This window comes from Corvus moneduloides, chromosome 4 (genome assembly GCF_009650955.1).
Source record: "Corvus moneduloides isolate bCorMon1 chromosome 4, bCorMon1.pri, whole genome shotgun sequence".
Lineage (NCBI taxonomy): Eukaryota > Metazoa > Chordata > Aves > Passeriformes > Corvidae > Corvus > Corvus moneduloides.
The window spans coordinates 53,088,916-53,099,730 of record NC_045479.1 but is presented as its reverse complement, the minus strand read 5'-3'; the positions used below and the strand labels follow the sequence as shown (position 1 = coordinate 53,099,730).

Here is a 10,815-nt window from a genome sequence, read left to right as displayed (position 1 = left end):
CCAGGAGAAAAACAGCCCAGAACACCCATTTCACACAGCCCTAAGTAAAAAGTCTTTTCTTATGACAAAGTTTGATATGTGGCTTTCTGAAAACTCCAGGACATGGCAGAGCCTCAAAAATCAATCTTTGATTTTAACATGGCTAGGTCTGAGATATAATACAAAACCTCTCCATCTGATCTTAACAGCCTGCTTTATTTTTCTTGCCCACACACAAGGACAGTTCTCATAACCTGTGACAAATTGCTGAGCACGACCAGTAGATCTTGTCTGGTGTGCTAATCAGACTCTAGATAATTTCCTAGTGTTTTATCCAGCTGGAAGGGAATTTGACCTGGATGATAACTACTGAGGAACTGTCTTCCAAAATGCCTACTATTAGCCATTGGCTTCCTACTACTGGTTGCCTATGAGCCTCACAAGAGGCTTGTTAGGCCAGGAAGGACTGACCACGTTCCATGTTGTCCTGACTAGAGGACAGCAAATGCTGGATAAGCAGTCAGCTCCGATGGTACCAAGTACTCAGGACTGGTGCAGTCAGATACAGATAATATCTATTAACAGGATAAAATAAGGATCTTTCACACTGCATTTAAGTCAGGCTCAGGTTTGCCTCTAAAGAAGTTAAATTCATATCTCACCAAATAGCAATATCTGTAGCTCCCAGGGCACTCTTTCCAATAGCGTTAAAGAGATCTTGCTACAGTGAAAAGAGTAAAGACATCACTGTCAGGTTAATTCAGCATTTCACAGCCTTTCTAAGGTAATCCAGTGGTATGTTATGTGGTTGTCCCTCAGACTAGGGTTCCGTTCTGGTCTCTATGAACCATATCTTATTCTGGCTAAAGGTTTGCTGACTAGACTACAACGAGTATTAAACAGAAGTTGCAAACATAGGTACTGCCTGAGATGCTGGTAATAAGGAAGTGAATAAACCGGGGGGAAAAAAGCATTTCAATCCACTTTGATGCAAAAATTTAATCATATTTGATAACTCATCAATTACTAGAAGCAACTTAAATCCTTTCATTAAAGTGGGATTTTTTACACGAGAATTCCCAAAAACATTGCCTCAGCTCACTTTTTTGTTGAGAAGGGAAAGGAGAGAGCCATTTTGCTGTCAATCAGCTGTTTTCCAGTCCCTCTCCAATTTGAAAGCTGTGATTCCAAAGGCATGCATTGTTCTTGCTGCTTTCCCTAGGAGCTGATTCAGATTCTTATAAAAACCTAGAAAAACCAGCCATAAATAGGCCCACACTTTAGGAGGGAAATACCAGCATTGCACAATCTTAAATGAAAGAGAAAAAGCAACACTTGGCAAAAATCTTAAGGATTTCAGTTCCAATATTATTTCAAGTTTATATTATTCCTAGTTTTGTTCCAGAGAGATGTCTTTCACTGTCCTGCTCATATAGCAGGCTGTAAGGAGGAGGTATTTGGTGCTTGGATATTTATCCTTGATTTGAACCATGACTAAGGATCAGCAACAAGTGAATTACTGTACCACAAGCTCAGAAGTTGAAAGGCTATTGACATGCAACTGACTTCCTAGACACCATCACTGATTTAGGGGAGTTTGAAGGCCACATCACATCAAGAAATGACTTGATGTGAAATAAACTTCACCGGGATATGTTTCCTGAAGGGGAAAAGAGGCAGGAACCGTACATAAAATGGCAAGGAGGATGCAGCCCTTATTGATGCCTGTATATCCTCTCCTTGCAAAGCTAAGGAAGAGCAAGCTGGGTAAAACCACCAAAGCAGGTGTCTCCATCTCCTTTAATGTCTTCAAGACCAAGAGAAGTGAAGCCCCTTGCTGGGAAGTATAGTGGGCGAGTAATGACAGTGATAAGGGAGTAATGAGATCTAATAGAAGAGGGAGCTAATCCCCTTCTCAGACAGGATGCCAACTTCAGATTCAGTTCCTGGGCTGAAATTTCGAACATAGCCTCAAAAAGAAAATACAGATCACTTGCTAAACTCCAAAACAGAGAAAGTGGTGCCTGCTGGTAGTGCAGTCACTGTCTACAGGTGAGAACAGAACCAGGGCAGTGACAGACAAGTTATGCTGCTTTTTCACAGGAAGTCTACTGCCCTCATCCAGGTTCTGGGAGGATGTCCAGAATCACATAAAGAAAAGCCTAGAGTAATGGACTTATCTCAAAAACACTTTTATGTTGTGTTTGTATGTGTTCAGCTGATGTGAGCAGGACTCCTCTGTTCTGGGGCACCATTGGCCTGGCCCAATGTAGGTATTATGGGACTAAATTAAATGGTTTTGAAGTGGAGGCATGCAGAAAGACTGCTGTTTCCAATTTCCTATTCTTATGTACACAGAACAAGCTGCTAACATCTCTGTCTCAGTTTTCCTTCTAAAAGAAGGGCAAGGTATTTGGGGATTAGTGATTGCATACCTGAGCAGAAAAAAGTACATCAGGGAGGATTTATGTGTTAACAGCCTCCTATGTACTACATCAGATTTCTGAAATCCTTTTAATCCATTCAAATGCATGTTTGAGTACAGCCTAGTTAGGAATTAAAGAAAAAAAGGAAAAAAAAATGTATTCAAGGCTGTATTTTTTCTTCAGAACATTGTGCTCTTTAAAGAATGTGGATAATTAGCATGAACCAGCAGAGCTGGCCCAAGTAGGTTTTCCATCCTGATGCACCATCTGCAAGAATGGTTAAAGGATAAATGCAGCCTGTATTATTCCAGCAAAAACTTCCAATAGAGAGAACTAAAAAAAGGCTGCTCTCTATAGCCTAGTCAGGTATGCATAAATACAGGCAAAGCATAATTTTGTGATGTCGTGGAAGAAATCCCTATGGATTCATTCAACCTAATCTGAGAAAAGTACAGAATGTTTTTGTCTGTTTCCAAGGGGGTTCTAAATATCAATGGAAAGATATAGGGCTGCAAAGCTATTCCAGAGCCAGGAAAATTCATTGTCCCTCAAAACTCCACTCTTTGGGCAGGATCCAGTGTAGTTCTAATCACAGAAACTGCAATTATGACAGTCAGGGAATAAGTAGCATTCCCACAGGCCCTTTGGTTTGCTTTTCATTCCTAATGCAACTGTTTCCTTCATAAAAGTTCTTGTACTTTCTTCAAAGGAAGCTGGTAACATTCAACATCATTTGCTGAAATATTCCCTTCCATTTCAGTTATGAGTTTCCTGGACTTTCTCCTGTAGACATCTTTTGCACCACAGTTGCAGGCCCACTGAGGCCTCCAGTGTGCCCAGTCTGTGACAGAAACCCCAGTGAAGACCTCAGCTGGGATGTAATAGTTCATGCCTTTTTTTTCTGGATCAGTTTGAAAACTGAAGTGTTAGGGTATGCCACCATTGACACGGCTTTCCTGTGATGTGCCTGCCCTCTTGCTTTGGCTAGGGGCTTCAAATCTTATAGAACATTTTCAGGTTCAGTACATCATGCCTCAGGAAGCACAGTTCTGTCAGGCATTCCAAGAGTCTGGGAAGGTTTACTCTCCCAAACTGGGGGTTGGGCTGATTTCAGAGCAAGAGAAGTCCAGGTGAGTGCTATGTGCAGCCATGCCAAGGGCTGAAAGGTGAGCAATGCATAACTGTGTTCCATTTCCAGGAAGTACTTTCATGACTTAAGAGACGACATTGGGCAGATCTCCCAGCGTGTCTGTAGAACATAACAGAAGAGGTATTAGTATTTATTCCACATATAAATATATGAACTGGCATCAGTCAGTTCTGAGGCATCTACCATGCTAACACTGAAGAAACAAGGTGAGCACAATCTAAATGACACAAAGGGGGGAAATTCCCGGCCAAAGTAAATTGGTGTAAGTCTGGAAGTCGGCATAACACAGTTACTTTTCTCATCAATTCACCAAGGGTGTTGCCATCACTTCAGTGGGCCCCAGGATATTTTAGTGGCTGTGGCTGTTGCAGTGGAAAGCCTGATGGAGACACGGTTTCCTTATTATTCAAGCTTTCTCAGTAACAACAAAAGTAACTCTAAAATCAAACCTTGCTTTTATCACCATCTTCACTGTCTCATGAGCATCCCTGACCTGTCTAGTGCAATGCCAGACAGAGATATTCCAAATAGCTCTAAACAAGCACACGTATTTCATTGTCATTGTGCAGTACAGTAAAGGGATCCAAGTTCAAACCCTTGATAGCAATAAAGCAGATAGATGAACGCTTGTTCTGAGCTATTTATTACCCTAGCTACACTATCACGTGCAGCTAGTGCCTTCCAGACCATGTCTGATATCTCTGCACAGCACTGCAGTGTGCAATGTGGACTTTGAAGCTAAGGCCTGTGCCACTGCTACAAGCAACATCATTAGTCACAAGGTCCCTACAGCAAAACCTACATATTTATGTGTAAGAGAGAGAGAGTTGTATCATTTTCCAACTCGAAGATCTTCCCTGCTTTCAAAACCCTGGGAAAATCCCACACACCTATGCAATCAACCATCATGGATTTGTATTTGAGTTGTGTTGTTCTGTTCTTTCTCAATTCTTGCCTGCCTATCTATCTCCCCTGGGCTTGTGACCTGCTGGAGCTGAGGATCATGGGTGTGATATGGACACCCAGGCTGTTACATATATACTGCTGGGAATAGTGTAGCCATGCTATCCTTCCTTTCTCTCAAAACACAAAAACAGTGAGGAACAACAAGCTCATGAGGTACTTTAACGGGCCTCCCCAATCCCCCATTTTTCTGTTATTTTAGGGTAGACCTAGCATAACTTAATTTCATCAAAACCATCAACATCCAAGGTAACCAACCTAGGTATTTTTAATAAGCTTTTGATACTTTTAGGATAGAGTCTTCTGACAGTCTGTGGCACCAGATTGCTTTAAAGCATGCAAGGTGTGCCTGTTCCTCCTTCTGACCAGGCAGGCCATACACAGAACCAGTGCAGTACGGGGCAGACACTGCAGAACTCCATGTTTGTCAGAGAATCTCACCCCATGACACTCAAAATACAGAGCAAGCCCAGGTTTTCAAACTCAGTACCTACACATCCACAAGTGCCATGCCAGCATTAAAGAGCCTTTTAGAAAGTGGTGTTAAAGAAAGTTATCCTGGTTTGCTGAGTATCTCTCAGCATTTCCTAGAAATCAAACTCGGCAAAGCCACTCAGAGCTTGTCAGCATTAGAGGCAGGCCAAACTGAATTTTCTCATGAAAAGGCTGTGCAGCCAAAGCTGGAAGATGGTTAGCTCGCTCTTTTGAGGAGACAATCAAAAAAGGACCACCTTTAGAGAGTCAGGCTGCCCCATAGCCCCAGAGAGATGCAGAAAAGCACCTGCCAGCCCAGCAGCCCTGCTCCTTACGCAAGCCCATGCTTGGGATCAACATGCACTTCTGGCTTTCCAGGTTCCAGGGAGGCTGCAGCACTGCTGACCAGCAGCTTTGGCAAAAAACAGATGGAAAATGCAGACCTTGCTGTGCTGGAGTACTGTTGCTGAGCTCTGCTCTTGCAGTTCACAGAAAATCAGAGCTGTATCAAAATCCTGCCGGAGGGCAGCAAATCCCTACAAATGTTTGTTTTTCATATTGTGGTTCTGAACTGCAGCAAGTTGAGTTTCCCCCGTGAGAGCTGTATTACCATGCTGCCTCTCTGCTTCCACGCCTGTACAGGCTGGTCCAGGGAGGTGTCACTGCTGGGCACATCCCCAAGTGATTTACATCCGATTTCAGGGAGCACTTCCCATGCAGGACCTCTGTCACTTGGCACGAGCACACCAGTGGTGTGCACCAGCAGGCACCCATGCCCTAGGCCACCTCTTGGCATCACAGCAAAACCCATGGGGCTCACCAGAGGCTGCTCATCCTGGGATCTGCCTACCGGTGGGAAGTGGGGAGGCTCAGCTCTCCCACACTGTGGGTCCACACATCTCCCCTCAGGCAGGACTGGGGTGTAATTAGCCCAAGCTTTGCTTCATGCTGAATATACTGATTTTCTGCCCCAAAGTCCTCTGAGCTGGCACATGGAAAAGTATCAGCAAACTGAAGAAAATAACAATGATAAAAATCAGTAGCAGCAGTAGCAACAACCCAACAACCACAATAATATCATTATAGGTTATTGAAGGCTTCAAGGCAGTGGCAGACCACCCTTCCCCCTGATACAAACTTTTGCTGGGGAACTTAGCACAGAAATGTATTTGTAGATGCTCTATTGTTCAGGAGGAAACAGTTGTTCTTTTTTATTCAGTGTGATGGCAAATCACTGACTTCTGACTTCTAATTTTATTCCATTTGATGCATTTAGCCACCACACAAACACATACATGCTCCATCTGAGAGCAGTCTCTTAAGTCAGTTGTTTGCAGCATGCAGAAAGGATGTGCCCAAGCTCTGCTCAATACTTTTCCCTTTCCCCAGACTTTTCAAATTTTCTTCCAGTTGTGCAGGATTGCTAAAAAATTATCCTCCTCTTTTTGCTAGGTATTTCTTTCACTTCTGTCTGTCATAGTTGACAAAACCCAGAATATCGTTTCTGCTAACTAGATTTTCCTTTGGCAAGGGCAACACAGAGGCAGCCCATCTTGGTTTCTCTGACAGTGAAAATGCAGAGTGGACAGCAATCTCCAATAGAGAGAAAGTAGAAACTGTATGTCTTTACTAGGCAGCAAACAGATCTAGCTAAGACTAATCAAAATCAGCTTTAAAAAGGCAGTTCTGATATGAAGAGACATAGAGAGAAGTACTTGAACCATAACAAAAGATACTGCTGAAAAAAATAGCTGGCTAAATGATAAGAAAATTACTAAGCATTCATGAGTAGATATAAACCCTGTATCTCTCTCCCCCAATTAATCTAGAACATGGGAATGCATTTTCAAGCTTTGTCATCGATCTCGTGAAAGAAAACCTACTGCAGTGATGTTACAGTATTCGTATCAAGGGATTAGAAAAATTACAAATTATGGAGAAAGACAATGATATTTTCTTCTTTCTACAACAATATGGCATTGACAGAGCACAACCTTGATGAGCTTAAACCAGGCTGTCTCAACAGGCAAGCCAGTTGCAAAATACTCTTATCAAAGACATGCATGTTTTTTGAAAGAAGAATTTTCACACCCAGAAAGATCCAATAAAATCCCTGGACTTTTACAAAATAATCCTTTTGTTGACTTTTTATCAGCAAAGCTAAAACTGATGCACTCAGAAGACAGATGATGGAAAGAGGTTTTTTTTCCAGTTGAAGTCACGCAGTCAGCAGTGAATCTTGCTTTCTGTGCTGGACTTGGATTTGGTGGCAATATACTTGGGGGCTGGTGACAAAGGAGATGACCTTGAGAGCCACAGAGCTTGTAGCAGCCGCAGGGAGGGAGAGTATGGCAGGATGCTTCTGCTGTCGCTTCCTTTCCTCATATGGATGGAGGCATTTTAGTTGAAGGCAACCTTTAGTGATTTGCCTCACTGAGATTCTGCAGAGTACATCTGTTATGTTAATAAATGCAGGAGACTGAAAATACAGTATTACAGATAATAAAAATGGACAAAAAATAATAATGATAAAAATGGATAATGGATAATAAAAATGGACCTCATCTCACAATTATCTACCTGACCCAGTAACACTGATGGCTGATTATAGCCAAGTTTCAACCTCTTTCAGTACAGTCCTTCACTGATCCTGATGAAGGTGCTAGAAAACCTGAGCAGCATTAACTGCTGAGGGACATTTCAAAATTAGGGCAGGTCCTCCTCAAAATGCTACAAATTAAAGTATGAATCTGATGCAATAGAGCTATTTCCCTAGTACTATAAGGAATGAGTTTAATAATGAATCAAAATTTAAAATGCTGAATTACTGGAAGTCAATTTTGTAGTAAAATTTAACTAATTATGACTTCTGTGGGACTTTGGGACACAGGAGATCACATTCTAGCAGACAAGTTGAAGCTGTGTGTTGGGCTCATCAGGACAATCATCTGGCCTCTATCATCTCAGCTCCTTTTGCCACCTAAGTGAACTTTTCTTATAATTTACATGAGAATACATGCATTCTGGTGGCCTACTAGGTAGCTGGACTTCTGAATCTAAAAATGTCCCCCACTTCGTGCTGCATAAATGTCTCTCATCTGTAGACAAATACACCTGACAGTGGTCCAGCCTGGGAGATTAGACTCATGCTTAGTCCTAGCAAAACACAGATGGTTTGATGGATTGATTTAATGGCCCACTGAAACATCCATAAAAGCGGTCCTTATGCTTAGCTTGTACTTTCCTCATGTTCTTGATGCCAGTGACTAGGTCATTTTTTGGCATACACTGAAATTATCACAAAGCCTCTTTGGCCCATGTCCAGCCATACAAGGTTCTCAGTGGTCACTACCACAGTTTTCCACCTGTTTTAAGCCCAAAGGTTTCCTAGAACCTGTCTTTTCCAAAGATAGTAGCCTTTACACTAGGAACTATATTTTGCATGCTTACACTGTAGAATCAGCACAGTGGCATAGAGGACCACAGTCCAGCATAGCCAGCCACCTGACTTCAGGCTGCATTAGAAAAAATGTAGGAGCCTGTTTGAAAGCATCAGAAATGCCTGCGTTCTCCCTCTGCCTCTCTCACTCCTCATAGCATTTTAAAATGTGCTGAATTGGTTCTTTTGAGGAGCAGCTTTCCTCTCTGCCCACTTTCCTGATGCAATTATATGGCAAACCCTAACTGAAAACTAAACCAGTGCTCCTTAATGTTCTGAGCATGTTCTTCTCAAAGAAATTAAACAGGAGGTTAGCCCTGTGGAGCAGAAAGGAGCTGACTGTCCTCCCACCACCCTTCCTGGGGCTCCAGCAGAGTTACTGTGTATTTGAAGTAGGGTAAGATCGGCCCCCAAACTGAGCAGAACAAGCACCCACACGCGCAGTGGAGTGATCACAGCTTGCACCCAGCGCCAGCAGATACGGGTGACATTCCTCTCTTCCTACTCCTACAGGATAACTGTAACACTAAAACAGCAACAAAAAATGTTGATTTTTTCATTCCCACCAGCTGAGCATTGAGTAGAGCTAAATGTTAATGTCGCAGAAAAGACAACAATTCAGTGTTGTCAGTCTAAGGGATTATTGCAATTATTTTAAGCCAGGGGTCATGTAAACCTCAGTAAGCCTCATGTATAGATGGAGACTTTGAACAAACCTAATGAGCCTCTCTCAGTGGCTGTGCCCCTGTAGTGCCTTTCTATCTAGCTCTCGTCAGCTGTCACAGGACCTGCTGCCTCACTGCAAGGAGCACACACGGGATATTTTGAGGAACTGCTACTGACAGTCCTTACAGCAGCTGCTGGCTGCTGGGAACTAATGGACTAACGCTGGTCTAAAAGGAAAATTCCAAGGGTGAACAAAGCAAACATGAATATTTCATGCCTGCTTTTCAGCTACTCCAAGTCAATGATGATAAACCATCTTACAGCAGATGAGGTTGTGCCCCTTTAAGAGTGGAGAAATCAAAACAAAATTAAAATAGGAGATTGAATTCTGGTGGGGTTAATGTGAAAAGTTATTTTTACTTTATCACTCAAATCATCATCTTCAGTGAAATCGGGTTGGTTTATTATAGGTTTTTAATCCAAGTGTGCTCAGGCCTGAGAATTGCTGCTGAGATGTGAATACAACAGTGGTGCTCACACATCATTACTCCTTCTAAATCAAGGTGTATCAGTACCTGAATTCCTATGGAAGCCCAGGGAGAGCTTGTCTCATTCCTCCGTACTTCCAGGTTTAGAAAAAATGTCCGAATTCCACACTGTAAAGCTTGATGCTGACATTTAAGAAAAAAATACTTGTCCAAGGAACAATACAAGGCTTCCAAAGGACTTCAGTGCATGCTTGTATTAATTAATCCCAAGCAAAGAGCATCACTGTCCGTTTAGGTACTCAAGGTCTCTGGGATCTTTGAGCCTGACTCAGTTTTACAAAGCTTGAGGAAGCACCTTTGATAGAGCAGTGAGTGGCATGCACTGGCCCTGCCTCTGTCCTGTCCCTACCAAGGCCAGCTTGCATCTTGCCTGGGGGCAGCGTTTCCCCATCCCTGTGTCCCACTGGAAGAAGATCAGCATTGTCACCAGGGCCTGTGGTCTCCCATGTAGGGAAATCCTGTATCAAACTGCCCTGCCAGTAGTTTGGGTATTCCTTTTACCCACAGAGCCAAGACAGCCCAGCACAGGGGAGGCAATACCTGGCATGAGCTTTTTTTAACATTCCCGTTGGGAGCCATGTGCAGAAATGGAGAGGCAGATTCCCTGGGCATGAAAATGCTCACTTCCCCTCACGATGGGGACAGGCAACTGCAGCCACATGTCGAGGGCAAGGTTAACAACACAAGGTGAATGCAAGTGTCAGCTAAAAACACCCAACTGTCCTCTGTGTACATGGGCCACTGGCCATATTGCTGTCCAGAAGGGAGAAAAAAAAACAGCCCTGCAGGGCTTCCTGAGCACACAGGGCAAGTGGACACAAAGCCAAAGTAAGGAGCACCTTCAGCAGAGGGAAAAACTAAATGCTTTTACTTCTACCATGCAAACTCAGCATTGGAAAGAGTAATACAAGAAATGCTCTTAATAATCTGCTGTCTAATTGACTGAGAAGGTTATTATCACCCTGGAAACAAACATCATTTTTACAAAAATTGCCCACAAATATCAGACTTCTTGACTGTCTGAAGAGAAAAAGCAAAACTGATGCTCTGGGCTGCTTTGTTTTCACATATTGGAGAGCAGCTTAAATAAAATCTAGGAAAGTTCTTGCTGTAATGGAAAAATGACAAAGGAGCTCTGACTTTCTCTGAGAAAACAGGCTGCCAGCGTGT

The 10,815-nt window shown here is 42.9% G+C and overlaps 1 pseudogene; it reads right to left on the bottom strand.

The window, feature by feature from the left end:
* Positions 1-592: 592 nt before the first annotated feature.
* Positions 593-10,306, bottom strand: LOC116443118 (annotated as a pseudogene).
* Between the last annotated feature and the right edge of the window lie 509 nt (positions 10,307-10,815).